At 44.0% G+C, this 25,555-nt stretch overlaps 1 protein-coding gene across 1 annotated transcript in view; it reads right to left on the minus strand.

Moving 5' to 3' along the window:
• Positions 1 to 25,555, minus strand: part of LOC115176636 (glutamate receptor ionotropic, kainate 2) — a 190,598-nt gene that overhangs the window by 47,610 nt on the left and 117,433 nt on the right. The gene's annotated exons all lie outside the window — the stretch shown is intronic.

Consider the following 25,555-nt stretch of genomic DNA (forward strand, 5'->3'; position numbering starts at 1 on the left):
AAATAACAATTTAATACATTTTAGAATAAAGGGTCTGAATACATCAATCACTACTCCAAACAAAGAACCTGCCCTCGCCGTTCACAGACCATTTGGCTTCAGATTAAAAACTAAAATGCAGGAAACTAAGTTAAATGAAAATGAAACCATTCATTCATTACTTATTTTTTTTTTTTTAAATCACACATATAATAATGAGTCTGATCTGACTATTCCCAAAAATCACAAGGCCTACTATTAAAGAAAATAAAGATAACAAGACTAAAGAAAAAATGTGGACGTGTCATTTATCCCCTCAATGAAGTTAAACTAGGATGTGTCATTTATCCCCTCAATTAAGTTAATTAGTGTTGGAGGATGAGCCAGATTAAGGCAGCAGTTGGCTGGATGATGATGATGGTGATGTGTGTTGTCAGGGTTATCTTTTATTTGGAGGCTAGGCTAGTCGTCTGGGTGCTGGGGTTGTTTTGTCTGCGCTGTAATGCCATGTGATGCGTAGGGCCCCTGGGGGGCCTCTGGCTCTCCAGCCTCTCTGATTAAAATCTGTCTCTGACCAGCCAGAGCTGAGGCCCCGGGTCTGTGACTCCTCACCCTCTCTCCCCTCTCACTCACACCTAAATCACCATGACATTCCCTCTTCCCTCCCCCCTCTGTCTCCTGTCTCTGTCTCTCTCTGCGCTCTCTCTCTGCGCTCTCTCTCTGTCTCTCTTCTCAGTCTCTCATCCTCTCTCTCTCTCTCTCTCTCTCTCTCTCTCTCTCTCTCTCTCTCTCTCTCTCTCTCTCTCTCCCCCCTGCTTACTCTCCCCATAGACATGATATCTATTAGTGGGCAAAACAAACATCAAGCCCCTCTGTTCTGCCGGGTTGTACTGCCATGTTGTCATAGGCCTTACTGCGGAGAACTAGAGGAATGTCTAATTGTGTAGGCAATCGTGACGATGCATATTCTTGTGAAATTGAGAGTTAGATCAACTGAATCCTGGTGTTAATATGAGATAGGTGTGTCTGTGTTTTAGATATCCTGACTACACCCTGCTCATCCAGGTAACAAACTCAGTAGGAGCAGAGTGAGTCCCCTCCAATCCATCCCTCCCTCCTCTCCTCTTTCTCTACACTTCTAGTCTCTCCATCAGCTCCACTTCTCCACAGCTCACAGGCCCAGGCCCAGGCCCAATAAAACACACACACAGCCAGCTTCTTGTTGATAAGTAAGTAAACCTTAATAAAGGCTCTTTATTGAGCTAAATGAATCATAAAATTGGTCTGTCTCTGGGTGTTATTGTGGGCTGGCATGTTGAGTAAGGAGTTTGTTACGGGTATGTGGCAGCCTAGGGGGAGTGAAGGTGACAGAGAGAACACTGAGGGACTTACTCAATGACTTACTACAGTTTTCAATTAACCCTGGCTGTTGTCGGCATGGCCAGCTGCAGTGCACTATGGGACTGTGGAGGTCCTCAGAAGGAGACATAGGGGAGGGGCCAAACTACAGGTCATTTAAATGTATCCATGGCACCATGGAAGGTTTCTCTCTCAGTATGAACTATAAACCCCTTGATGCATGTGAGATGTTTCTATTTTATTGAACAACCTGAATACTGTTTTGTGGCTGTTCAACACTATTAAATAGTATAGTAAACATTAAACAGTGTTTAAACAACTCAGAGACTGGTAAGTGGTTATAGCATAGAGTGTGTGTGTGTGTGTGTGTGTGTGTGTGTGTGTGTGTGTGTGTGTGTGTGTGTGTGTGTGTGTGTGTGTGTGTGTGTGTGTGTGTGTGTGTGTGTGTGTAATGACAATATTACAATGGAAATTGTAAGCCCTCCCCCCCTCCTCTCTCTGTCTCTCCCTCTCTCTCTCTCTCCCTCTCTCTCTTTCTCTCCACCCTATTACCATCTGAAACATATTATGCCAGGAAATTAGTCTTGAAGATGACTGGCTGGTGATTGCCAACAACTGTGTGCATGTGTGTGTGTGCACACACAACTCACAAATCTCCAAGTCAGCGACCCTAATGTGTAGAGATGACTGGGTGATGAGAACAGGGCCTCTGGTCCACTCCAGCCCACTATCCTTGCTGTCTGTTGATCCTGGTTAGGCATCTCTTGAACACGCTCATGTACCTCAATGAACCCTGCTACAAGTTCAACAAGCTTCCTCTCACACACACACCGACCAAATGTCAGGATTCACACCCTACACACAGAATGTTAATAGCCTGTAAAGCTTGCACTGTTTTCCTACCAATATATACATATCCACATGTTGTTCTCACCTCAAATTCTCAGATTATGGCCATCTCACAGAATGTTGAATTACCAAGAAAATGCCAATATTTAAATCATGAAAAGATTTGGGCAAATATTTACATTATGTATGTGTATCAAGGGATTCTGAATATAGCAAAGACTAGTATTCAACAGTTTACCAAAGATCTCAAGAACTATAGCAAACATAAACCATCAAAAAACACAATAGCTATGCAGATGTCCTGTACTCCCTGTTCACCCACGACTGTGTGGCCAAACACGACTCCAACACCATCATTAAGTTTGCTCATGACACAACAGTGGTAGGCCTGTTCGACAATGATGAGATAGCCTATATGGAGGAAGTCAGAGAACTGGCAGTGTGGTGCCAGGACAACAACCTCTCCCTCAATGTGAGCAAGACAAAGGAGCTGATTGTGGACTACAGGAAAAGGCAAGCCGAACAGGCCCCCATTAACATCGACGGGGCTGTAGTGGAGCAGGTTGACAGTTTCAAGTTACTTGGTGTCCACATCACCAACAAACTATTATGGTCCAAACACACCAAGACAGTTGTGAAGAGGGCACGACAAAACCTTTTCCCCCTCAGGAGACTGAAAAGATTTGGCATGGGTCCCCAGATCCTCAAAAAAGTTATACAGCTGCACCATCGAGAGCATCCTGACCGGTTGCATCACCACCTGGTATGGCAAATGCTCGGCATCTGACCGTAAGGCTCTACAGAGGGTAGTGCGTACGACCCAGTACATCACTGGGGCCAAGCTTCCTGCCATCCAGGACCTATATAATAGGCGGTGTCAGAGGAAAGCTCATAAAATTGTCAGAGACTCCAGTCACCCAAGTCATAGACTGTTTTCTCTGCTACCGCACGGCAAGCGGTACCGGAGCGCCAAGTCTAGGACCAAAAGGCTCCTTAACAGCTTCTACCCCCAAGCCATAAGACTGATGAACAATTAATGAAATACCAACTGGACTATTTACATTGACACCCCCTCCCCTCCATTTGTTTTGTACACTGCTGCTACTCACTGTTTATTATCTATGTATAGTCACTTCACCCCTACCTACATGTACAAATTACCTCAACAAACCTGTAACCCCGCACATTGACTCAGTACCGGTACCCCCTGTATATAGCCTTGTTATTGTTATTTTATTGTGTTACTTTTTATTCTTTTTTTATTTGAGTTTATTTGGTAAATACCTCGTCTTGAACTACATTGTTGGTTAAGGGCTTGTAAGTAAGCATTTCACGGTAAGGTCTACACCTGTTGTACTCGGCGCATGTGATCGATAAAATTTGATTTGATAAATAAAACTATCTTTGAGTAGAGAATGGCAGCATCATATGCACCAGTACACCATACTACTGTACAGCACTACAGCCAGTAGCAACAGTCTTTCAGTGGAAAAATACATCATATTATGCACCGTACTATCTATACCATTAGCTCCACAACACAACACTACAGCCTGCAGCCTCATTATTACAGTGTCACAGCCATACACTGTACAGCTTTAGACATTAACAGTGAAGTGATGATTTCTTCAGCTCTATTATCTTCTCATGGAGCCCATAGTTACCTTGGAGAGATGGATCTCTTCCTATTTAAATTCATTAGCAAAACCGTAATAGATTTCCCTTAATAATTCCTCTATTCAGTTGAGTCTTCCTTCCATTCTCCTCCACCAGATTAGGCCTCTTTTCAACAGTGTGATATGATATTATTTTTAATCCATTTCTCTATAATACACCACTGTGTGCTTCTCCCTCTCTCTCTGCCTTCCCTTCCATCCTTCCTTCCTTCCTCAGGCTTTTTTTGTTGCTAGTCTGAAACAAGGTCCTGATTAAATGGAGACAATGATGCAAGTTTCAATTGTGAAAATAGAAAAGCTAATCCTCTGCTTCAGATTTCCTCACGGTGGGAAGATTGAAGACTGCCGAGGGAACCTCTTTGGAAGTATTCACGCTAGAAATATCTGTCTGCAGGAATCGGAGGCATGTTTCTTAGTGATCTGTGTCAGATAGACTGACAGTATGGGCACACACTGGACTCTATCCACACACTCACTGACACCCCCACACATACACACACACACACTGGACTCTATCCACACACTCACTGACACCCCCACACATACACACACACACACTGGACTCTATCCACACACTCACTGACACCCCAACACATACACACGCACACTGGACTCTATCCACACACTCACTGACACCCCAACACATACACACACACACACTGGACTCTATCCACACACTCACTGACACCCCCACACATACACACACACACACTGGACTCTATCCACACACTCACTGACACCCCAACACATACACACGCACACTGGACTCTATCCACACACTCACTGACACCCCAACACATACACACACACGCTGGACTCTATCCACACACTCACTGACACCCCAACACATACACACACACGCTGGACTCTATCCACACACTCACACATTCCTTACACTGACACCCCTACGAACAGACACACACATTACTAACGCCCACACACATACAGTTGAAGTCGGAAGTTTACATACACTTAGGTTGGAGACATTAAAACTCGTTTTTCAACCACACCACAAATTTCTTGTTAACTATAGTTTTGGCAAGTCGGTTAGGACATCTACCTTATTCATGACACAAGTAATTTTTCCAACAAATGTTCACAGACAGATTATTTCACTTATAATTCACTGTATCACAATTCCAGTGGGTCAGAAGTTTACATACACTAAGTTGACTGTGCCTTTAAACAGCTTGGAAATTTCAGAAAATTATGTCATGGCTTTAGAAGCTTCTGATAGGCTAATTGACATAATTTGTGTCAATTGGAGGTACACCTGTGGATGTATTTCAAGACCTACCTTCAATCACATCATGGGAAAATCAAAATAAATCAGCCAAGACCTCAGAAAACAAATTGTAGACCTCCCCAAATCTGGTTCATCCTTGGGAGCAATTTCCAAATGCCTGAAGGTACCACATTCATCTGTACAAACAGTACTACGCAAGTATAAACACCATGGGACCACGCAGTCGTCATACCGCTCAGGAAGGAGATGCTTTCTGTCTCCTAGAGAAGAACGCACTTTGGTGCGAAAAGTGCAAATCAATCCCAAGGCAACAGCAAAGGACCTTGGGAAGATGCTGGAGGAAACAGGTACAAAAGTGTCTATATCCACAGTAAAACGAGTCCTATATTGACATAACCTGAAATGCCGCTCAGCAAGGAAGAAGCCACTGCTCCAAAGCCGCCATACAAAAGCCAGACTACGGTTTGCAATTGCACATGGGGACAAAGATCATACTTTTTGGAAAATGTCCTCTGGTCTGATGAAACAAAAAAAGAACTGTTTGGCCATAATGACCATCGTTATGTTTGGAGGAAAAAGGGGGAGGCTTGCAATCCGAAGAACTCCATCCCAACCGTGAAGCATGGGGGTGACAGCATCATGTTGTGGGGGTGCTTTGCTGAAGGAGGGACTGGTGCACTTCACAAAATAGATGGAATCATGAGGCAGGAAAATGATGTGGATATATTGAAGCAACATCCCAAGATATCAGTCAGGAAGTTAAAGCTTTGTCGCAAATGGGTCTTCCAAATGGACAATGACCCCAAGCATACTACCAAAGTTGTGGCAAAATGGCTGAAGGACAACAAAGTCAAGGTATTGGAGTGGCCATCACAAAGCCCTGACCACAATCCTGTAGAACATTTGTACGCAGAACTGAAAAAGTGTGTATGAGCAAGGAGGTCTACAAACCTGACTCAGTTACACTAGCTCTGTCAGGAGGAATGGGCCAAAATTCACCCAACTTATTGTGGGAAGCTTGTGGAAGGCTACCCGAAACATTTGACCCAAGTTAAACAATTTAAAGGCAATGCTACCAAATACTAATTGAGTGTATGTAAACTTCTGACCCACTGGGAATGTGATGAAAGAAATAAAAGCTGAAATAAATAATTCTCTCTACTATTATTCTGACATTTCACATTCTTAAAATAAAGTGGTGATCCTGACTGACCTAAGACAGGGAATTTTATTAGGATTAAATGTCAGGAATTGTGAAAAACTGAGTTTAAATGTATTTGTATAAGGTGTATGTAAACTTCCGACTTCAACTGTATAACATGTGCACACATTCATACTGACCCCACACAAACACTCACACACACACACACACACACACTTTCACAATCCTGTTGCCTAGTCTCTTTACCCCCACTATATGTACATAGCTACTGTACCTCAATTACCTCGTACCACTGCACATTGACTCAGTACTGGTACTCCCTGTATATAGCCATGTTATTACCTCATACCCCTGCACATTGACTCAGTACTGGTACTCCCTGTACATAGCCATGCTATTTTTACGCGTTTTTGTTATTCATTATTTACTGTGTATTTATTCCTCATTTCATTTTTTTTAATACATTTTTGCATTGTATTTCACTTTTACTCCACACCTGTTGTTGATGAAGCAGGTGATAAATAAAATGTGATTTGATTTGAATTGATCTGTAGACTTGCATCTGTTTCCCGATGAATACAAGGTTTTTTGTGTTACTATAGTAAGTTTAAATAGTGATTGTGTTTCTACAATAAGTTTAAATAATGTACACAATAAGCCTTGCATTCTCGTATTCCATGGGCAGTGTGTGTGTGTGTGCGTGTGTGCATCTAGTGTATACAGTATGTGTGAACTCATCTCTCCAAACTGTCATGGAGGAAGTCAATTCAAGACGAGACTCCTTTTCCCTCTGCAATAGTTATAGGGTTGATTTACTGCTGGAGCGTAGCTCTGTGTGACTTTCAGGAAGGCCTTCCCCTCAATAGCAAAGCAGCGCTCATTCACAGTAACTGATCTGCTCTTCTTCCTCCATATGTAATCACAGAAGCCTTTCATTAGTGATACAATCAAATCACATTGTATTAGTCACATACACATGGTTAGCAGACATTATTGCGAGTATAGCGAAATGCTTGTAATCTAACAATTCCACAACAAGAATTTAGGTAGCCTTGTTCTCAAATTTGCTTTGTTAAAATCCCCAGCTACCATAAATGCAGCTTGAGGGGGGATATACACGACTGTGACAATAACCGGCGAGAATTATCTTGGGAGATAATACAGTCGGCATTTGATTGTGAGGAATTCTAGGTCAGGTGAACAAAAGGACTTGAGTTCCTGTATATTGTTATGATTACACCATGAGTTGTTAATCATGAAGCATACACACCTGCCTTCTTCTTCTCAGAGAGAATAAAGAATACTGGTGGCTGTACCGGCAACATATCTAGAGAGAGCCATGTTTCCATGAAACAGAGTATGTTACAATCCCTGATGTCTCTCTGGAAAGCAACCCTTGCCCTAATTTCGTCTACCTTGTTATCTAGAGACTGGACATTAGCGAGTAATATACTTGGAAGAGGTGGGTGGTGTGCGTGCCTCCGAAGACTGACCAGAAGGCCGCTCCGTCTACCTCTTCTGCGGCGACGTTGTTTTAGGTTGGCCCCTGGAATCAGATCAAATTCCCTGGGTGGTGGTGCGAAAAAAGGATCCGCTTTGGGAAATTCGTATTCCTGGTTGTAATGGTGGTAAGTTGACTTCACTCTGATCTCCAGGCCTGGAGTCAACAACCCTAAAGCCTTAAAACCCTCTGTCTGTCTATGGATAGCAGCTCTATGTCAGTGTAGTCAACCACCTTAGAACCTCCGTCTGTCTATGGATAGCAGCTCTATGTCACTGTAGTCAACTACCTTAGAACCTCTGTCTGTCTATGGATAGCAGCTCTATGTCACTGTAGTCAACTACCTTAGAACCTCTCTCTGTCTATGGATAGCAGCTCTATGTCACTGTAGTCAACTACCTTAGAACCTCTGTCTGTCTATGGATAGCAGCTCTATGTCACTGTAGTCAACCACCTTAGAACCTCTGTCTGTCTATGGATAGCAGCTCTATGCCACTGTAGTCAACCAACTTAGAACCTCTGTCTGTCTATGGATAGCAGCTCTATGTCACTGTAGTCAACTACCTTAGAACCTCTGTCTGTCTATGGATAGCCGCTCTATGTCACTGTAGTCAACTACCTTAGAACCTCTGTCTGTCTATGGATAGCAGCTCTATGTCAGTGTAGTCAACCACCTTAGAACCTCTGTCTGTCTATGGATAGCCACTCTATGTCACTGTAGTCAACTACCTTAGAACCTCTGTCTGTCTATGGATAGCAGCTCTATGCCACTGTAGTCAACTACCTTAGAACCTCTGTCTGTCTATGGATAGCCGCTCTATGTCACTGTAGTCAACTACCTTAGAACCTCTGTCTGTCTATGGATAGCCGCTCTATGTCACTGTAGTCAACTACCTTAGAACCTCTGTCTGTCTATGGATAGCCACTCTATGCCACTGTAGTCAATTACCTTAGAACCTCTGTCTGTCTATGGATAGCCACTCTATGCCACTGTAGTCAACTACCTTAGAACCTCTGTCTGTCTATGGATAGCCGCTCTATGTCACTGTAGTCAACTACCTTAGAACCTCTGTCTGTCTATGGATAGCAGCTCTATGTCAGTGTAGTCAACCACCTTAGAACCTCTGTCTGTCTATGGATAGCCACTCTATGTCACTGTAGTCAACTACCTTAGAACCTCTGTCTGTCTATGGATAGCAGCTCTATGTCAGTGTAGTCAACCACCTTAGAACCTCTGTCTGTCTATGGATAGCCACTCTATGTCACTGTAGTCAACTACCTTAGAACCTCTGTCTGTCTATGGATAGCCACTCTATGTCACTGTAGTCAACTACCTTAGAACCTCTGTCTGTCTATGGATAGCAGCTCTATGTCAGTGTAGTCAACCACCTTAGAACCTCTGTCTGTCTATGGATAGCAGCTCTATGCCACTGTAGTCAACTACCTTAGAACCTCTGTCTGTCTATGGATAGCCGCTCTATGTCACTGTAGTCAACTACCTTAGAACCTCTGTCTGTCTATGGATAGCCGCTCTATGTCACTGTAGTCAACTACCTTAGAACCTCTGTCTGTCTATGGATAGCAGCTCTATGTCACTGTAGTCAATTACCTTAGAACCTCTGTCTGTCTATGGATAGCCACTCTATGTCACTGTAGTCAACTACCTTAGAACCTCTGTCTGTCTATGGATAGCCGCTCTATGTCAGTGTAGTCAACCACCTTAGAACCTCTGTCTGTCTATGGATAGCCGCTCTATGTCACTGTAGTCAACTACCTTAGAACCTCTGTCTGTCTATGGATAGCCGCTCTATGTCACTGTAGTCAACTACCTTAGAACCTCTGTCTGTCTATGGATAGCAGCTCTATGTCACTGTAGTCAACTACCTTAGAACCTCTGTCTGTCTATGGATAGCAGCTCTATGTCAGTGTAGTCAACCACCTTAGAACCTCTGTCTGTCTATGGATAGCAGCTCTATGTCACTGTAGTCAATTACCTTAGAACCTCTGTCTGTCTATGGATAGCCGCTCTATGTCACTGTAGTCAACTACCTTAGAACCTCTGTCTGTCTATGGATAGCAGCTCTATGTCACTGTAGTCAACTACCTTAGAACCTCTGTCTGTCTATGGATAGCCGCTCTATGTCACTGTAGTCAATTACCTTAGAACCTCTGTCTGTCTATGGATAGCAGCTCTATGTCACTGTAGTCAATTACCTTAGAACCTCTGTCTGTCTTTGGATAGCAGCTCTATGTCACTGTAGTCAACTACCTTAGAACCTCTGTCTGTCTATGGATAGCCGCTCTATGTCACTGTAGTCAATTACCTTAGAACCTCTGTCTGTCTATGGATAGCAGCTCTATGTCACTGTAGTCAATTACCTTAGAACCTCTGTCTGTCTATGGATAGCAGCTCTATGTCACTGTAGTCAACTACCTTAGAACCTCTGTCTGTCTATGGATAGCAGCTCTATGTCAGTGTAGTCAACCACCTTAGAACCTCTGTCTGTCTATGGATAGCCACTCTATGTCACTGTAGTCAATTACCTTAGAACCTCTGTCTGTCTATGGATAGCAGCTCTATGTCACTGTAGTCAATTACCTTAGAACCTCTGTCTGTCTATGGATAGCCGCTCTATGTCACTGTAGTCAACTACCTTAGAACCTCTGTCTGTCTATGGATAGCCGCTCTATGTCATTGTAGTCAACTACCTTAGAACCTCTGTCTGTCTATGGATAGCAGCTCTATGTCACTGTAGTCAACCACCTTAGAACCTCTGTCTGTCTATGGATAGCCGCTCTATGTCACTGTAGTCAACTACCTTAGAACCTCTGTCTGTCTATGGATAGCAGCTCTATGTCACTGTAGTCAACCACCTTAGAACCTCTGTCTGTCTATGGATAGCAGCTCTATGTCACTGTAGTCAACCACCTTAGAACCTCTGTCTGTCTATGGATAGCCGCTCTATGTCACTGTAGTCAACTACCTTAGAACCTCTGTCTGTCTATGGATAGTCAACCACCTTAGAACCTCTGTCTGTCTTTGGATAGCAGCTCTATGTCACTGTAGTCAACCACCTTAGAACCTCTGTCTGTCTATGGATAGCCGCTCTATGTCACTGTAGTCAACTACCTTAGAACCTCTGTCTGTCTATGGATAGTCAACCACCTTAGAACCTCTGTCTGTCTTTGGATAGCAGCTCTATGTCACTGTAGTCAACCACCTTAGAACCTCTGTCTGTCTATGGATAGCAGCTCTATGTCACTGTAGTCAATTACCTTAGAACCTCTGTCTGTCTTTGGATAGCTTACTTACTTACTTCTCGTTGCTCTCTGTGGAGCACAAGGCCACTACAGTCTGTGTATATCAACACAATGTGACTGTGATAATCCAATGGAACATTAAAGTCCTTTGTCTGTCTGTTAACAGCATAATGTAGCTTTGGCAGACATCACAATAACCAACAGAAAAGACACATGAAAAAGAAACGCATGCAAAAAAAAATGTGGACCTCGATAATCCGCCATTGAGAAATACAAAGTACAACCATCTAAATATAGCCCCTACTGCTGACACTGCCACTGTAAAAAAGGTTCACAGTTTAGAATATTGTCTGTAAGCCACAGTAGAGAAATTATGCATCTGAAGTCAGACACACATCTAATAGTAAATGCTCTGATATCTATGATAAACCCATTCACCAGACACAGAACAGCCTCTTCCTGTCACTAAAACCTAAACAGAGAGAGAGAGAGAAAAAAAACAATTAGCCGAGAGGTCCCTGGGATCATAAGTAATAATTTGATTGAAATTAAGTGACAGGTTTAACAAGCAGGGATAATTTCACATTTTCTTTCTTCCTGGGGGAAATCTCCCCTTTAATTGGGTTTGCAGGGCCTCATTGTTTGGCAAACAGTCCTAAAGCATACCGAGGCCCAGGCTGCCACTGTGTCTCATTATCCTCCACACGGTCTCAGTGTCACATTCCCCCGTCTCCCACCATCTCTCCATCTGGCTATCCCTATTTCTCTCTCTCCTTTCACTCCCGTCATCTCTCTCTCTGCCCCTCCATCGCTCTCTTGCTCTTTCTATCTCTCTTTCTCTTACTCTTTCTCTCTCCTTTTCCATCCTCTCACAAGCTCACGCGCCCAAGCACACTGATGGATGTGTGTTTCCCCTTCCTTGACTGTGATAGCACTACTAAGACTTGTGCACACATTAAACCTGCTACCTGGTATCTGTTAATATTTATTTCTGGGTCTATGGGTTTTATTAAACAGGAAAAACAAATCATTCAATTCTGGTCCACCATTACAGCCTGTTACCGCACACCAGAATCAGACACAATGTGTGTGAAGGGAATGTGAAAAGCTCTCTCCCTCTCTCCCCCTCTCCTTCTCTCCTTCTCTCCCTCTTCCTCTCTCTCCCTCTATTCCTCTTCCCCTCTCCCTCTTCCCCTCTCTCCCTCTCTCCCTCTTCCCCTCTCTCCCTCTCTCCCTCTTCCCCTCTCTCCCTCTCTCCCTCTTCCCCTCTCTCCCTCTATTCCTCTTCCCCTCTCTCCCTCTATTCCTCTTCCCCTCTCTCCCTCTATTCCTCTTCCCCTCTCTCCCTCTTCCCCTCTCTCCCTCTCTCCCTCTTCCCCTCTCTCCCTCTCTCCCTCTTCCCCTCTCTCCCTCTCTCCCTCTTCCCCTCTCTCCCTCTATTCCTCTTCCCCTCTCTCCCTCTCTCCCTCTTCCCCTCTCTCCCTCTCTCCCTCTTCCCCTCTCTCCCTCTATTCCTCTTCCCCTCTCTCCCTCTCTCCCTCTTCCCCTCTCTCCCTCTCTCCCTCTTCCCCTCTCTCCCTCTATTCCTCTTCCCCTCTCTCCCTCTATTCCTCTTCCCCTGTATTCCTCTTCCCCTCTCTCCCTCTATTCCTCCATTACTGGATGCTATTCTGTCATACTAGAAAATGAAAAGTCCCTCCAATTTTCACTGCAAGATCATTTCCACAGAAAACATCTGTTGACAATGTCGCCTATTGAACCCATTCTCTCTATTACTGAGATGGTGATGGGTGGGCTGTTGATTGCTGTTAGTCTGTCGGGCAGGGTACTGTGCACACACACAGATACACACCTACACACAAACATAGACACACACTCCAGTGTACACGCACACTCCAGTGTACTGCAGCATGTCTGATATTCTCAGTGGCTCCATTGTGGGGAAATTGAAGCAGCAGTGTGTGGCTGCAGATGGCTGTTATTGTGAACCAGGGGGAAACTACTGCCACCATCATGGCTCCAGCCAGGACCCAGAATAATGGGGGAACTCAATGGAGTGTTAAATAGGAAATCATCTGTTTTCAGCCACACATTTAATGTCATTGCCTCTCACCCAGTCTTTCTCCCGCTCTTTCTTTGCCAACTTTCTCCCTTTCTTTTATTCTCTCTCTCTCTCTCTCTCTCTCTCTCTCTCTCTCTCTCTCTCTCTCTCTCTCTCTCTCTCTCTCTCTCTCTCTCTCTCTCTCTCTCTCTCTCTCTCTCTCTCTCTCTCTCTCACTCTCTCTCTCTCTTTCACACACACACACACACACACACACACACACACACACACGCACACGCACGCGCGGGCGCACGCACACACGCACACACACACACACACACACACACACACACACACACACACACACACACTCACACACACAAAACCTCATTGTTGTTGTTGAGGGCCCTAGGTTATCTAATCTAGCATGGGCAGTTTTTCCACTGCGTGTTGACAATAGAGCCATTTGGGCTTGTAATGTGGGTCTGTGCTCCCTCTCACTACCCTCTTCCAGACGACAAGTACCTCCCCCCAGCAGGGTTTCTCCATTAGGGACCTGATAGTCTCACCCTACCTAGTGCACACACAGACACAAGCACCCAGGCACACACACACACACACACACACACACACACACACACACACACACACACACACACACACACACACACACACACACACACACACACACACACACACACACACACACAGACCTCCTCTACCCTGATTATCTAGTCCATTTCTCTTCTCCTTAATGGCCAAACTCATGAGGAGAGTCATCAGGCTTTATGACTATAAAACAGGGAACAGGGAAACTGATTGAAAAACAGCAGATATTTCTAATAATAGTAATTAGCCGGGGAGAGCAGAGGTCAGAACGGGTGTGTGAATTACCCCAGGACTGGCAGGATTATCTGTCCTCTCAGGGGAGTTCTTTGATCCTTCCTATGGCTTGTTTTGTCTTGAGGTGAACAGTGTGTGGTGGACAAATATCATAGAAACACAACTGTGTCTCTCTTGACTGCACAGAGATCCAGGAATTACTCATAGATGAAGCTCATAAAACCCTCCAAGCAGCAGTTGTTGTATTATTAGCTGTGCCCACAAATAGATGTAAAATGTTGTTGGCTGTTGGTCAAAAACACATTACATCACACAGCTGCTAATTTAAGCTCCTCTCAGGGTCCTTTCTGAAAATAACAAAATCTATGGTTTTATACTCCACGTCTCTCACTTCTTTGCTCTCCTGTAATCCACACTGAACAGATCTCACATCTCACACCTAACTAGAGACTTGTCTCCCAGAGGCTGCAGCAATGCGCGCAGGCGCTCACACACACACACACACACTCACAGAGTCTAGCGGATCACCGTCGCCTGCCATCAGGTTGCTACCATGAGGAATCGCCGCAGGCTGAGCAAAACCTTTTCACTTCACTGCACTGTCACACTCCCACTGGAGGAGTACAGTCTAAAAGCAGCAGCAGCAACTGGAAGAAAAAGGAAGAAAACCGGTTTGTTCCTTTCTAAGATTTATTTAAGAGAGGTAAGCTTTGGTTGTTATACCTTCAGGTACTTTGACTGTTGCTGAGTGAGTTTGCTTTCATGTTCCGTGAAAATCCCATCTTGTAAAAAGAAGAAGAGTCTCAAGATCAAGCTGCTTCACATTCTTGCTGTCTGTCTGTTTTATTGTCTCTCTTCATTTCTGCTAGAGCCTCCTTCCCCATTCTTTCCCCCACCCCACCCCAGTGCAGACAGGACCCACGGGGCAGATTGGACACCTGGTCCTTTTCATTAGGACACATTGTCACAAAACATTTTGAAACGGAAAACAAAAACAAGCGTTTCTGATTGGACCTGTTATGGTGATCCTTCCCCATATTAGTCCGTTTTCTTCCGTTTGGTGCCTAATGAATAGGATCCTGGAATGTGACTAAATAGTTAATCTGCCTAATTGATTTTCTCTCTTTAATAAGAGGACACTGACTGCAAGGAGGGAGCACTGGGGCCATTTCATTAACTCTGAACTCTGACCCTTAAATGACCCCATCCCTTATTTGACCCTCAGGACAATATGACAGGACCATTATACATTATGTTTAAGAACTATACCAATGTGGAATTAAACTAGTCATCCAAGACTACATTACCCATCAAAATGTAACCAAATGTTGAATTGGACAGGTCATCTGCTTGGCCACAGTCCATAGGGTAGTGTTATTTTCTAAGTGAACTTTCATTTACACAACAGAGGTCTAATATAAGTGTAATGTTAGCTTGGTGTACGTGAGATGTGTTGTTAGGGGATTTGGATGAGGATTTTGAATAGACAGTCTGTTCTAACCCTCCAGCTGTTGTGAGTCAGTCATTGTGAGCCTAACAGTAAATTGCGGCACTTCTTTACACATTCTTGGTATTATTGCCAGAATAAATGTGAATTGGATAATATCCATTGAAAGCTAGGACTGTGGTATTATCTTTTCTTATTGAATTTTGCATGATGTTTATCATGGTGGCTCATCACCCGATCCTGTATTCTAACATGACTGTGACCTTGTATTGAATATATTTCATTCATACAACTAAGAAAATGTCCTCCAGGCCCTGCCTATAATCCTGGAAGTAAGGGATTGAATAGAAGAAGAATTTCTCTGCTCTACAACACCTACAGAAGCCCTGTGAGCAGCTGTCTGATGAGAGGCCCTTTCAGTCAAAGTAAGAGAAGACTCAAAGGGAGACCATTCCATCAGATTCCCTTTGGCTGTCTTGATGTCTTTTTGTTTTGAAGAGGAGGAAGGTAGCCCAGAGGCCTTGTTTTTGAGCTCTCTTTGTACATGCATGTGTGTTTATGTACATGTGTGTGTGTGCATGCCTGAGCAGCTGCAGGTTTATACCTGACTCACCCATGGCTCACAGCAACATTACATCCCTGAACAATAAAACATTGCATCATGGGTAATTCTGAGAGAACATTGTGGGTACTGATGAGAGTGACCACTTGAACGTGTATTATTGTGTGAGAACTAGATTAGTTTGATATCAAAATCTGTGTTATCTATATAGCTCATTCTTACCATAAACCCTGTGTGAGTTCCAACTGTTCAGATGATGTGAGTGAGATTAGTCCTGACAGTGCAGTGCAGTAAAGGGGGTGCCACACTCATAGTGTGGGTGTAGTGAGATGTTGGTTTCTGAGGTCCAATGTGGTTACAGTACTACAGTGATAAAGAGATGGGGGTTTAGCCTCCCTTCTCCAACCCAGTGGACTTGACATATAGCCGACCCCTGTGATCCCCCCCCATCTCCTTCGCCCTCCCCCACTCTTCCCCCTCCACCCCCTCTCACCCCCCTCCTCCCTCCTGCGTACCATTTGATCTCAGCTCTCAGGAACATAAATTAGTTTTTAAGTCTTTAAGAGGAGCTATTCCAATTAAAAAGAGCCCCACTCTGTCAGGCATACAAATGCTGCCCAGGCCAGCCTTGAATAGGGTCTGCTGCAGACTACAGACATGAAGCCTCAGAGCAGAGCAGAGAGCTATACAGTGTGTGTGTGTGTGTGTGTGTGTGTGTGTGTGTGTGCGTGCGTGCGTGCGTGCGTGCGTGTGCAGAACCAGAGTGCTTAACTAGCAGAATCCAGCGTGGTGTGACTAAGACACAGCATCAGGAGAAATAATAGCCTTAAACACTCAACTGAATCTGGTGGTTTCCCCAGCAACGATAGATAATGAGCAAAAAAAGGAATCTGCTCCAAGGGCTCTCTGAGCGGTACAGTTTAATATGTATGTTTATAATGAGCATTGGTTATACAGGATGTGGCTAAAATATATGTAAAATGATACGAGCAGCAATTTCAGTGTAATGTTTAAAATACCAAACATGGAATTTGAACATGTTTGAAATTTCAATAACGTCTAAGATGATCGGCATAACACGTGTCTTGCTGTTTACAATGACCTTCAACAAAGGTTAGTATATATACTGTCTAGATTAAAGTCAAAGCAAATGGAATAGGATTCAAGATTGTACTGAGCTGGCTTTGATTGCATCAATACATTGAGGTCATTCTGCAGAGCAGGAAAGGTGAATCGCTTTACCTGCCACTGTCTCTCTCTCTGTTATAAAGCTGTGTCCTGTTATGATGCTGGCTGTAGCCTTGAAATATACTTGAAGAGTTTCTTTGCAAAACACCATATATACATTTTCAGAAATGTTGGTAAATTAGCTTTTATTGATTAAAGAACTTATGAAAGAGATTGGTGTGTTTTTTCAGTATCTAATCGTGGCATGGGGTTTTTCAATTACCAATATATATTTGTTTGAAACCTATCACTTGATGGGTTCACTTCAGAGAGAAAAATAGTGTTTTTGCAAAACGCTATATATCTGGCCAGAGAAATAAGTAGTACTGCTGCAGTAGATTTTACACAGTCAGAAATGCTATATATCTGGCCAGAGAAATAAGTAGTACTGCTGCAGTAGATTTTACACAGTCAGAAATGCTATATATCTGGCCAGAGAAATAAGTAGTACTGCTGCAGTAGATTTTACACAGTCAGAAATGCTATATATCTGGCCAGAGAAATAAGTAGTACTGCTGCAGTAGATTTTACACAGTCAAAAATGCTATATATCTGGATAGAGAAATAAGTAGTACTGCTGCAGTAGATTTTACACAGTCAAATGTAACAAATTGCTACATTTTTATAAAGAACTGTACAAATTATACATTTGTAACATCAATATTTACAACAACAAAAAAGAATCAGTACTGTAACATCAGATCTATATCTTCATTAAATAGTACCCGCAAACCACCAGTGTCAACGTCAACAGTGAAGAGGCAACTCCGGGATGCTTGCCTTCTAGGCAGAGTTGCAAAGAAAAAGCCATATCTCAGACTGGCCAATAAAAATAAAAGATTAAGATGGATAAAAGAACACAGACACTGGACAGAGGAACTCTGCCTAGAAGGCCAGTATCCCGGGGTTACCTCTTCACTGTTGACGTTGAGACCGGTGTTTTGCAGGTACTATTTAATGAAGCTGCCAGTTGAGGACTTGTGAGGCGTCTGTTTCTCAAACTAGACACACTAATGTATTTGTCCTCTTGCTCAGTTGTGCACCGGGGCCTCCCACTCCTATTTCTTTTCTGGTTAGAGCCAGTTTGCGCTGTTCTGTGAAGGGAATAGTACACAGCGTTGTACGAGATCTTCAGTTTCTTGGAAATGTATCGCATGGAATAGCCTTAATTTCTCAGAACAAGAATTGACTGACGAGTTTCAGAAGAAAGTTCTTTGTTTCTGGCCATTTTGAGCCTGTAATCGAACCCACAAATGCTGATGTTCCAGATACTCAACTTGTCTAAAGAAGACCAGTTTTATTGTTTCTTTAATCAGGACAACAGTTTTCAGCTGTACTAACATAATTGCAAAAGGGTTTTCTAAGGATCAATTAGCCTTTTAAAATTATAAACTTGGATTAGCTAACAAAACGTGCCATTGGAACACAGGAGTGATGTTTGCTGATAATGGGCCTCTCTACACTTATGTAGATATTCCATTAAAGAATCTGCCGTTTCCAGCTACAATAGTCATTTACAACATTAACAAGGTCTACACTGTATTTCTGATCAATGTGATGTTATTTTAATGGACAAATTGCTTTTCTTACAAGAACAATGACATTTCTAAGTGATCCCAAACTTTTGAACGGTAGTGTAAGTCGTTTAGCAGATGCTCTTATCCAGAGCGACTTTGATCTTAAGATAGCTAGGTGAGACATCCACCTATCACAGTCAAATATACAGGATACAAACATTCCAAACATTCCAAAAAACACATTTTAATACACATCTAAAATCTATGAATAAAATATCTGAGAACATAAATATTTTACCTACATGATTGTACCCATAAGTAATCATTTCTGATGAAATACACAAATGTGAAAAATTGGTGGATATAGCATTTTGGAAATAAACTCTTCACTTACTCCATAGACATGGCAATGTCAATCGTTCCTTTTTCTCCAGCGTTTCTTTCATCCATCCTCTGACTTTCTTTCTCTCTCTCACTAGCTCTCTTACTTTCTCTGTGTATAGACAAGTTATCGTTATTCACTGTGCATTTATTCCTTGTTTTATATATTTTTGTTAACTTTTCTATACTATTTCTATATATATATATAAATATATATCTTCTTCCCTGTCCCTCTTTCTCTCTCCCTCTCCCTCTCTCTTTCTTCTTTTCCTTCTCTCTCTCTCTCTTTCCCGCTACCCGCCTCTCTCTGAGCACTCGTCAGTGTTGGATCTACAGTAACTGTGGCAGGCGGAGGGAGGAAGGAACTTCAGGATAGAGATCTGCCACTGTCGCGGTGTTTAATCAGGGTGGGTAGCCAGAGCAGCACATGGCTGGGAGCAGTGCACTGTGGGTAACTGATCTAATGATGGCTCGTGACACTGACTGGAGTTGAGCAGGGCTGAGACCGTCATCTCATTACAGATGCAACGTCACTCCCAGAAATACTCAAAAGACAGAGAAATATTGAAAAAGAGAAGGATGATGAGAAAATGACAGGGAGGATGAAAAAGGAGAGGGAGGATGAGGAAAGGTGAGGGAGGATGAGGAAAGGAGTGGGAGGATGAGGAAAGGAGAGGGAGGATGAGGAAAGGAGCGAGAAGATGAGGAAAGGAGAGGATGAGGAAAGGAGAGGGGGGATGAGGAGAGAAGGAGGAAAGGAGAGGGAGGATGAGGAAAGGAGTGGGAGGATGAGGAAAGGAGTGGGAGGATGAGGAAAGGAGAGGGAGGATGAGGAAAGGAGAGTTAGCATGAGGAAAGGAGAGGGGGGATGAGGAAAGGAGAGGGAGGATGAGGAAAGGAGAGGGAGGATGAGGAAAGGAGAGGAAGGATGAGGAAAGGAGAGGGAGGGAGGATGAGGAAAGGAGAGAGCATGAGGAAAGGAGTGGGAAGATGAGGAAAGGAGAGGGAGGATGAGGAAAGGAGAGGGAGGATGAGGAAAGGAGAGGAAGGAATGAGGAAAGGAGAGTTAGCATGAGGAAAGGAGCAGGAGGTTGAGGAAAGGAAAGGAAGGGAGGATGAGGAAAGGAGAGGGAGGATGAGGAAAGGAGAGGGAGGGAGGATAAGGAAAGGAGAGGGAGGATGAGGAAAGGAGAGGGAGGATGAGGAAAGGAGAGGAAGGATGAGGAAAGGAGAGGGAGGATGAGGAAAGGAGAGAGAGGATGAAGAAAGGAGAGGGAGGATGAGGACAATTTGTTGATGACCTTCTCAAAACCCATACACTGGCGGGTTTTGTTGTTATACACATGGGACCTTACAACCGATATCATCAGTATGTAGGATACAAATGTTATGCAGACAGTCAAATAGATATTCAAATTAGTGAATTCTGTCCTGAGTTCAAATGACATTACGTACACTGAGTGTACAAAACATTAGGAACACCTGCTCTTTCTATGACATAGACTGACCAAATTCAATCAGTTTAGATGAAGGGGAGGAGACAGGTTAAAGAAGGATTTTTAAGCCTTGAGACATTTGAGACATGGATTGTGTATGTGTGCCATTCAGAGGGTGAATGGGGAGGACAAAAGATGTAAGTGCCTTTGAACGGGGTATGGTAGTAGGTGCCAGATGCACCGGTTTGAGTGTGTCAAGAACTTCAACGCTGCTCAGTTTCCCATGTGTATCAAGAATGGTCCACCACCCAAAGGACATCCAGCCAACTTGACACAACTGTGGGAAGCATTGGAGTCAACATGGGCCAGCATCCCCGTGGAACACTTTCAACACCTTGTAGATTCCATGCCCTGATGAACTGAGACTGTTCTGAGGGCAAAAGGGGGTGCAACTCAATATTAAGAAAGTGTTCCTAATGTTTTGTACACTCAGTGTATTGGGGGGATTATAAGCATTAGATATAGAGTCATATCCTTAACATGGAGATATTTCACATGGTTCAGACTGAGAGTAGAAGTTTGATAGTGGGAGAGAGTAACATGGCTCATAGTTCTCAGGGGAACAGTGGGATTATATGTGGAGCTGGCAGCAGTCCCTGGAGGAGAGGAGACCTAGTCAGTTGTGTGTGTCTTCCACATTTAACCCAACCCCTCTGAATCAGAGAAGTGCGGGGGGCTGCCATAATCCGCTGTCGGGGGTTAACTGCCTTGGTCAAGGGCAGAACAGTTACTGGCCCAACGCTCTTAACCACTAGGCTACCTGCCGACCCTGACAGAGAGGAGAGGGAAACAGGAGAGGGGATAGAAGAGAAGAGAGGAGAGGGGTGGATGGAGGAGAGGGTGATGGTGGAAAGGAGAAGGGGGATAGAGGAGAGGAGAAGGGGATGTCAGAGTTGGGGGATGGGGTATTGGGGGATGATGACATGCCAGCCCTGTTTCCAAAATCTAGATTATCGCTCCGTTTCCGCAGTAACCCATCTCTAGGGTCACCTGTCTATGCTGGTACCTGGCGGCGATACCGTGGGGCACATAGTTATTAATGCAGCCCTGTGTGTCTGTGCACACTGCATGTGACACCGGCTACGCTTCCACACAAACACACACCCACTACACATACACACACCTGCACACACACAGCCACACACACCATCAGCATGCTACACACAGCCACTACAGCGCCAACAACAAATGACAGCAGCTCGTCCAGAACACAAAATGGACACACATACTCTGTATTTATAGCTCTACGTTTTAACTGGGCTATAGTCTGCTTCCACTGACTGGACTAAAGAATAGGATTTCTAACCAATTAGATTCAAGATGTTTCAATAAATGTTGTGGTATAATATAGTAAAAGCTTGTCAAACGGTAATCCAGTAGGAAGACCTAAAACCACACAGTGTGTGCTTTGCAGAGGTATTGAATGGGATAAAGGATGAGAATGGTCTAGCTTTGGGTCATCTCAGTGGCAGTAGAGCCTCTGGCCTTGGGAGAAGAGGGGGGCACTGCCTGTCTCTGCCAGCTACCACACATGCCAACCAGCTGCCAGAATAATGCCCACGCATACTCCACTTCCAAATTCCTCTCCCCGCATGTGGACAGATGCAGAGCCAAATCCCAAATCCAGGACCCTTAGCCACAAAAAGAGCGAGCTGGCCTGAAATACAGAGAGAGGCAGACGGCCACAGCTTACATAGAGGAGCTTCATCTGTGGGGCGCAGAAATGGGGTTCAAATGGGGTTCATCACAAAACCAAGACTGAAGAGGATGCCAAGATCTGGTAAAGAAATATCGCCCCTTCCCATATAAACTCAGCAAAAAAAACGTCCCTTTTTCAGGACCATGTCTTTCAAAGATCATTCGTAAAAATCCAAATAACTTCACAGATCTTCATTGTAAATGTTTTAAACACTGTTTCCCATGCTTGTTCAATGAACCATAAACAATTAATGAACATGCACCTGTGGAACGGTCGTTAAGACACTAACAGCTTACAGACGGTAGGCAATTAAGGTCACAGTTATGAAAATGTAGGACACTAAAGAGGCCTTTCTACTGACTCTGAAAAACACCAAAAGAAAGATGCCCAGGGTCCCTGCTCATCTGCGTGAACGTGCCTTAGGCATGCTGCAAGGAGGCATGAGGACTGCAGATGTGGCCAGGGCAATAAATTGCAATGTCCGTACTGTGAGACGTTTAAGACAGTGCTACAGGGAGACAGGACAGACAACTGATCGTCCTCGCTGTGGCAGACTACGTGTAACAACACCTGCACAGGATCAGTACATCAGAACATCACACCTGCGGGACAGGTACTGGATGGCAAAAACAACTGCCTGAGTTACACCAGGAACACACAATCCTTCCATCAGTGCTCAGACTGTCCGCAATAGGCTGAGAGAGGCTGGACTGAGGGCTTGTAGGCCTGTTGTAAGGCAGGTCCTCACCAGACATCAACGGCAACAACGTCGCCTATGGGCACAAACCCACCGTCGCTGGACCAGACAGGACTGGCAAAAAGTACTCTTCACTGACGAGTCGCAGTTTTGTCTCACCAGGGGTGATGATCAGATTCGCGTTTATCGTTGAAGGAATGAGCGTTACACCGAGGCCTGTACTCTGGAGCGGGATCAATTTGGAGGTGGAGGGTCCGTCATGGTCTGGGGCGGTGTGTCACAGCATCATCGGACTGAGCTTGTTGTCATTGCAGGCAATCTCAACGCTGTGTGTTACAAGGAAGACATCTTCCTCCCTCATGTGGTACCCTTCCTGCAGGCTCACCCTGACATGACCCTCCAGCATGACAATGCCACCAGCCATACTGCTCATTCTGTGTGTGATTTCCTGCAAGACAGGAATGTCAGTGTTCTGCCATGGCCAGCGAAGAGCCCGGATCTCAATCTCATTGAGCACGTCTGGGACCTGTTGGATCGGAGGGTGAGGGCTAGGGCCATTCCTCCCATAAATGTCTGGAAACTTGCAGGTGACTTAGTGGAAGAGTGGGGTAACATCTCACAGCAAGAATTTGCAAATCTGGTGCAGTCCATGAGGAGGAGATGCACTGCAGTACTTAATGCAGTCTGTTTCATTCTTCACATCTGGAAGAGTTTCTGCAAGTCTTTCAGTTTGCTGTATGATGTATGTGTATGGCTGTTTGAGTGATGGTTGATTAATGTGATTCCATGTGTTTGACTGCTGTTATTGAGAAGTATTTTCCCATTTCCACTAAAGTCGGACATACAATGATAGCCTAGCTGTCAAATCACAAAATGGCATCTTACCCAGTAGCACAGATGTGTCCATTTGAATTTGCCCTGGATCTATGTCTATCATTCTTCATGAGGAAAGTATTGGTATGATTACAGATGGTGTGGTCGCTTGGTTTCCATAACGTCGAACACCATTTTATCCTCAAATTCCTGACATAAACAAAACAGCGGCCAACTACATTCAAATCGTGGGGTTAGGTATATGCCCTGACCTAAAGAGGGATTTGGTAAATAGTAATGTCTCCCCTCTCCAACTCAAGACAGACAGATAAATTGTAGGATGTATGGTCATGCCTGTGAGTTTTTGGAATCTCCTTGAGATTAGCCTAGCTGCCTCAGAGTGAAACAGACAGAAGCTAAAGCAATTAGCAAGTAGGAGAAATTATGCTAATGAGCCTGTAGGGCTTGTTAGGTCATTTTCATTATGCGTGTTAAGCCTTGACAGGGCAGGACTTCCTTCTCCAAAGGAAGATTAATTGTAGCATAAAGAAATGAGGTGCAGAATTAAGCTTTATTATTCAGCATTGCAGCACACAAACAAATCTAGAAAAAAAGAGAAGAAGGAGAAAAAACCATCCTGGGGTGGAAATGAAAATTCGCCGGTTTAATCATTATCCTCTTTGGCACTGGGGTTTGTTTCTGAGGTTTTACAGGCAACAGGAATCTTTCGTGAGTCACAGCCAAATAAGGCAGGCACAGAGATCAATTTAAGCCGAAATAACAAGGCTGTAGCCAAACTAGGTGGGAGAGGACCACCTCTCTCTAATCTCTCAGAGTGCTCTGTTCTGCAGATCAAACAGTAGGAGAGGAACAGGGATTAAATCACACAGAAAAGTCACATCTAAAGTGTTTAAAGTTGTTTTAACAAACCTGGTGCCTGGACCAGGATTTGTCTACCTCTTCACACCTTTTTGCTGGATATGATTTTGCCTGTTCTCCATCTACTCTCCATTCTTTCCAACATCATTAGTAGAAAAAAATGATCCATCCACACACAAACGCACACACACACACACAAAGAAACACACAACATTTCCATAGTGTTTCAAACAATACTCTTTGAAAGCGGTGGGCCCAAAAAAAGAGCTGTATAAAAACAGCTGAGTCTTTGTATTGCTCTGGGTGTAATCTGTCATGATCGCCAGTCCATAAGTTACATCAGCGGTTCAGTACTTAAGCACACAAGACTGTAAATACAGCTCAGAAATGAAGCCGTTAATCAAACGGTTACGAAACCTTTCGCCATGTCAATATGCATTAGCTGCTGACTGATTGCCATTTATCTAATGAATCAATCCCCGCCTTCCAACTATGCCATTAATTCCCTGATGAGTGGGGTCAGAGCACTGTCCTCCCCTGGAATAAATCTTCTGATGCCTCTGATCCAAAAATAACAGTCTTATGAAGTAATACTCATCCAGCCTAATAGACTACATAAGGAACAGATGGGAACACAAACAGCCGATAGAGGGCTTTGCGGTTGTCCTTGCCACTACATATAGTGGAGTGAAGACCTATTGATCTGAGAGAGCTAATTTATGTACATGCGTGTGGAGGGCGAAGCACCAAGTCAGTTGATTCCTTAGGTTTCAATTGACTATGTGTCAGAGAAATACATCAATTGCCCCCAGTCTATTGGAGGCCTCCAGAGAGAAGCACTGACCCACTAATCCAACAGAAGACTCTTACAAAGAGGCAAACAGGTCTAAGATACAGTACAACCATGGAACTAACTCTTC

This window comes from Salmo trutta, chromosome 37 (assembly GCF_901001165.1).
Source record: "Salmo trutta chromosome 37, fSalTru1.1, whole genome shotgun sequence".
In the NCBI taxonomy this organism is placed as follows: Eukaryota; Metazoa; Chordata; class Actinopteri; order Salmoniformes; family Salmonidae; genus Salmo; species Salmo trutta.